Source organism: Nanorana parkeri, unplaced genomic scaffold (assembly GCF_000935625.1).
Source record: "Nanorana parkeri isolate BGI_ZX_2015 unplaced genomic scaffold, ASM93562v1 scaffold530, whole genome shotgun sequence".
NCBI lineage: Eukaryota > Metazoa > Chordata > Amphibia > Anura > Dicroglossidae > Nanorana > Nanorana parkeri.
Window position 1 is genome coordinate 922378 of NW_017306798.1, and position 6554 is coordinate 928931.

Below are 6554 nucleotides of genomic sequence, written 5' to 3' on the forward strand. Positions count from 1 at the left end.
GATCCATTTGTGGTTCCTGCAATAAAATCCACCCATCCTTCCTGAGGGCCACTCCACAAGCTCATGCCATCTCCAGATAACAGAGAAACGTCACTTTTCACTGACATGTTCCACCCAGAATGTGAGGACGGAATCCATTTCTAAAGGATGAACCGGGTCACGTGACCCCAGCCCCGGGCATGGAAACATTTTGGGGGTTTGTGAACTGAATGTAAAGCTGATGTGCCAGAAATCCAATGAGAACTTGACGGTGTTTGAGTTGACAACACAGTGCCTCTGCTGTCCTGAAATTCCAAGCGGCGTTGTCAGCCCTGCCTAAGTGAGTCTCCATCCCCAGGTTATAGGGGGAGGTATTCTGTAGTCCAGCAGGGGCAGTGGGAGGGAACTCACTCAGGCAGGGCTGACCACACTGCTTGGGATTTCAGTACAGCAGAGGTAGCGTGGTCAGGTCCCTACAGGAAGGAGCTTGCTGAGTTTCAGATCAGCCGGTATTTTTCTGTACTCAGGCCTGGATTCCCCACAAGGACACCGAGGCCTGGCCTCGGGGAGGCAGGGAGCAGAGGGGCGGCAGTGGGATGGAATCCCCCCGACGCCCGGAACATACAGTGCCGGGCGGTACGTTGCGCTTTCTACATTTAGTTCTGCTTTGGGAAGGCAGGACTAAATGTAGTGTGGGGAAGCCGATTGTTACAATTGTTATCACACAGGGGCTTGTTAGCTAGCTCCTGTGTGATAGCAATAAAGTTCAGTGAAAAACAAATGTTATAAAAATTTTAAAACATAATTAAATGGAAAAAAAATTAAAAGGTGATTTAAAAAGTAAAAAATTATAAGAAAAAATAAACGATAAGATAAAAAAAATATTAAACATAAAAAATGTAAACGATAAGATAAAAAAGTTAAAAAAAACTAACCCTGCCTGCCCCTGCCATCCGGTTGCTTGATGGGGGGGAGTGGGGGGCGCGCATTGTGAAACCTGGCCTAGGGGGCAGCAGGGAGACTAAATCCGGCCCTGTCTGTTCTTGCTGTGTTAGTTTTTATTTCACGGCTGGTTGTGGTGTTGCTTTTAGCAGCATTCTTCTTTGAGTCCAGGCTGGCATGATGCTGGAGGTGGGTCCTTGACACCATGGACTCTCACAGGAAGTTAGTTGAATGATGCTGGGTCTCATCCAACCTAGAAGAGTACCAGTGCTGGCCCGCAGTGTATGGAGTCTGCATGAGACATCATCGGAGGTAGGGAGAGCAGGGCAGCCATCAGGGGGGTACGGCCGATACTCATGTAAGGGGCCTGGGGGGCCGTCCGGGTCCCTTACACAACTATCGGCCGACGGTGAAGGGCGAGGAGGCGGAGGCCTGGCCCTAGCAGCGTAGGGCCCCCGGCATTGCCGCTCCAGCGGCTTTGAGACAAGCAAGGGCCCCATCAGCGACGATACTAGTCTGATGTCGGACTGGCCGAAAGTGACGTCACTTCTGGCCAGTCCGGCGGCAGAGGAGGCCATGTGTGCAGGTAAGAGGAGCTAGGAAGGAAGGAAAGGAGGGAGGGGAGGGATGCAGCCCTGACCAGCCCACCAGAGACCCCTTCAGAGCCCACCATAGACAGTCTCAGATGGGCTGTGCAGCATCTATGCAGGGTCACTCAGGTGGGTCCTGTGTCCAGCGCATCACTAAGCCTTGCGTCCAGCGGGGGGGGGGCGGCCGAAAGCCGTGTAAGGGGCCCCAAAATTTCTGATGGCTGCCCTAAGGGAGAGTATTGCAGCAACAGTCTACTATTATTTTAAAAGATGTTGTGTAATGCATTTATAAAAGTTAGAATTAGGTGTTGAGTTTAATAACCCCACTCAGGGAGACGCACGCACCGCACCGCACCACACCACACCAGGGCCAGTTGGATCAGAAGGCAGCTTACCTTTTCAGCATATTACTGGATTGTGGGACAAGACGATTCAGGTGATGGACTCCATGTGGACAGAGCCACTGCTGGGAACTAAACCAGGAAACCTGTGCTAAAACGCTAAAGTTCCGTCCTCTCAGATGTCCTACTGCCAGATTAACGAAGGTAGTTGGGCTGCCGCTGCATGCAAACCCGATCAGAGTGGCATTAGGCGGGCAATCACCGGAAGCAATGTGAGAACAAGCGTGTTCTCCATGGTCACTTCCAGACTGACCTGTTTATCAGGATCCGTGGTTGGTTTCATCCTTTTGGCTTGACAGCTCGGCTATTGAAGTCCAGCTCCTGAGGGATAGAGGTCTGCAGGACTTTGGTTATCCCCACCCTCATGCAAGCCAGGAAGTCTACCATTGTGTCAGGAAGGCTTGCTAGCCTGATGTGAACAGCTTCATCCTCAGACCTGCACGGTACGCAGAGCTGGCCATACACTGGTAGATTTTTGTACATTCGATAATTCCATCAGAGAATTAGGGAACGTCGTTTGAAATATCATTTCATTGTTAACCTTCAATGTTGGAACAAATGTAGTTTCCTGAACACAACCCGTGATCACTGTAATGCTGGGCACACCCCTTACAACCATCGCAAGACTTTTATCTTGCGGTGGTGGTACGTTTTTTTAATTACCTTACAATCTTCCTATCTTGCATAGGCAGATCGTACTTGCGATGATCGCAAACTGCGCCCCCCTGAGGGGCGGGTTTCCGATGACCGCAATGCCGACCGGGCAGTGTGCGCTTGCAGCTTTTATCTTACGAACATGCTACACAACCGCCGAACATCGTACGATGCTCGGCGGGTTTTCGAGCATGTTCGTAAGTTAAAAGTCGTGCAACCTTACAGTAGTAGAGGTCGCACGCCTTCCACACACCTTTACAATAATCGTACGATCGCGGGATTTCCCCCGATTATCGTAAGGTGCGTGGGCACCCTTAGAATTTCATTAGTTCAAGAAAAAAATGTTTGTCCTGCTTCAGTAGACATGTGCGATTCGTTTAGTTCCAAATCGAAATTCGGACGAAATATTCGGAAATTCGTGGATTCTGAGCATCCGAATTTCCGTAATGTACCATGTCCAGAATTCATCCGAAAGCATCCGGATCCGAAAATTTCAGATTCAGTACGAATTTCGTCCTAAAGGAAACGAAATTAGAAATTTACGATAATGACTACAAAAAGAGGATTTCATAGCATGTGAAGATAAAAACAAAACATGACTTCATGTTCCTGTGCGTGCACCGTCAACGTTTAAACGGTTAAAAAAAAAATGAAGAAAAGGATTTTAATGTCCCTTTAAGGGCCCATTCACACCAGATGCAGTCCGTTGTGTTTTTGAGCTGCATCAAAAACACAGCACAATGGTTTCCAATGGGATTCTGTTGTTCTGTTCACACCGGACTAGTCCGTTCCGATGCAGCCAGAAAAAGTACTGCTTGCACTATTTTCACTGCATAGAAACGCGACGGAATGCATAGAAACGCATCAAGAACACAATAACCCACAGATTTAGTAATGTCATCTTCTTGGGACTTCCTGTGAGTTGGTAGAGGAGATTAGGAATGGAACAGCTCTGGAAACATGGCAGACGTGGATGCTAATCTAATAATAAAATATCTCTGACCGTCAGCTGGGGGTGCACCCGATAACGACGTTATTATTATTATATTATAATAACCTTCTACGTTGGGTGAGAATGGCTATAGCCAACACTAACACCATGCCTTCAAACAAAGGAAGCATGTCTGAGCTAGAAAAGGAAGGAGGAAAGTGCTGTGACAGGAAGAAGGAGGTGACATATGGTCTGATTTGCATTTTGAGAGAAAAAAAAAAAACATCAAAACCGTGGCAAAACGCATCGCAGTGCAATGGCTAAAGCGCATGCATTTTCAATGCAGTTTTGGTGTGAATGAGGCCTAATAGTGAAGACTAGAGCACAAGAAGAAGAAAAAAGACACAGCGCTCTCTTAGGGGTGTGGGGTATGTGTGGATGCGGTCAATGAGGATTGTTGCTCTAGGAACAGGGGGAGAAACCTGTGAACATGGAAGTGAAGCAATAAGAGCCCAAATCCTAAGAGTGTGAGTGGTGTAGGGACAACCAGTGTCTATGGGATACAGGTGGGAAAAAAATGAACAAAAAATGGGGACTTACTTGGGGTGCCAAGGATCCTGGCAAGGGGGGCCCCAATGAGGTTCTGGCGATGCGAGACGTGTTGTGTGGTGGTATTCGGTATGTGGTGGTCTCCAGATGAGGACTTGGAGGCAAGGCAAAACAGGTCCTAGGGTTTGGCCGTGACGGCTGGAATTGATGTCATCAGGTATGATGGTGAACCCGAGAGTAAAAGAATAAAGTGAAGAACAGATTTAGACTGAGTGCTGTGTGTGCCGGAGGGCTAGTAGAGACGGTTGCCTCTGATCTTAGCCGCGGTGTTTTAGGAAGTGGTGGAGTGAAAGTGGCAGAAGGCTGGGGAAGGACGTGCACGGAGCAGTGGTGAAGGAGCAACGCGTTTCGAGGAGATCTTCTTTCTCAGCTTTGCCTTTCGAGCTTGAAAAAGATCTCCGTCCGAATATCGAATCCGAAACACATACAGGACCCATATTTCGGAAATACGAAATAAACAAAATACAAAACTAAACTAATTTTTTGCGGCTGCACATGTCTATTTTTCAGCTTTTTTTCATCTCTGCGGTCGGAATGGATCGTTGATTTGTCCCCCATCAGCTGTTAGAAAGTCCAACAAATGTTTCTGAAAACAAAATTGTTCTGGTGTAGGGCCAGAATGATCCTCCCTCCAATCTGGACATTAGTTATTAGCACCGAGTATGCACAAGCAAGCGTGTTCGTGCAACACTTTGGGGGGGATTCATCAAAACGGGAGCAGACAGAAACTGGAGCAGTTGCCTATGGCAACCAATCAGCTTCTCTCTTCAGTTGTTTGGTTAAGATTTGTAAATGAAAGAGAGAAGCTGATTGGTTGGCACGCACAGCTGCTTCAGTTTTGATAAATACCTCTGTCTGTTTCCAGGCTCAGTGTTCAAAGGCTCCACCTTGTAGCGAAAAATATATATTTTTAAATATTTCTCACCTTTTAGGACTTGTTCACACCGAAAGCGTGTGCGTTCCAGAGCGGTAGCTGCTGGAACGCAACACGATCGCTGTTAAACTTCTCCCTGCGTTTTGGCGCAGGAGGGGGCGTGGCGGTGCATTGTATTCAATGGCACCGATTTCACCCCCCACCCGCACGGGAGGACACAAACTAGCGTCCTCCCGTCAACCTAGGCTCAGTTTACCGCAAGCTACAGCTCCCTATATACTGAGACGCCAGAGCGGATCCCGACATCGATGTCTGGATCCGGCCAGCTGCGTGAGTGACAGCTGGCTCTGCCTATCTAGAGGCAGTGTCAAAACTTTGCCAGCGTTCCGTTTAACTGCAAACGCAAAAAATAGGGCATGCCCTATTTTTTGCATTTGCTCCGGGTGACACCCGGCCTCGGGACGCCCCTGCGGGGATGTACATGCCGGGAGGACGTTATCCTGCGGTCCTGGCTCTGGAGCGCCGACAGACTCCATGTTACAGCCAGAGAAGAGGGGAGTCAGCTGCAAAACGGAAGTTCTCCCAAGCATGTGAAGATTCAAAAAGAAAGAGCAGCAGAGAAGGGAAACTACAATAGATTATAGTAAGTGACACATTACAGCATTGTTCAATCTAAAAACATCTGAGGGTTTAATGTCACTTTCATCTCCAAACGGCTTTTTTGTATCATTTTATTATAATACAGCATGCTGGATCTATACGTAATGTAAGAGTGCCTCTAGTGGACAGCACAGGTATTGACACTCAGTAATACAGCATGCTGGATCTATACGTAATGTAAGAGTGCCTCTAGTGGGCAGCACAGGTATTGACACACAGCTAGTGGCCATATCACCAGAAAACAAACCATTACCAACAGGAGAGAGATACCAACAGATATAGATATAGGACGAATCAGGTCTGTACAGTAAAACCTTACTGAGGGGAAAATTAAAAAAAAAACTTACAAATGCAGGTACCTGGCCAGCTCAGGCTCCAAGATTTTGTGACACTGACACACGTATGTAGTTCAGAAGAGTCACAAAAACTATTGCAACACACAAGCTAAACACAGTGTACACTCACTGGCCACTTTATATTTAAAGGAGAACTATGGGGTCAGGGCTTTTCCCCATAGTTCTCCTTAGGGTAACGGGAGGACACAAACTAGCGTCCTCCCATCACCCTAGGCTCAGTATATAGGGAGCTACAGCTCGCGGTATACTGAGACGCCGGAGCGGATCCCGACATCGATGTCTGGACCCGCCCAGCTGCGTGAGTGACAGCTAGCTCTGCCTATCTAGAGGCAGAGCCAGCTGTACCCGCCCCCTCTCCCACCAGTCAGCGCTGGCGGATTGGAGAGGGGAATCCAGCCACTCCCGTCACAGCAGAGAGCTGTGACAGGATCGAGAGGTGAGCGAACGCCCGTATGTGTTCGCTCACTTCCCGATCTACTGAGCCAACCTGTGGCAGTCTCATTATCACAGGTCAGCTAGAACTATGAGGTGAGTGAAAAGCACCCCCCCCCCCCCCAT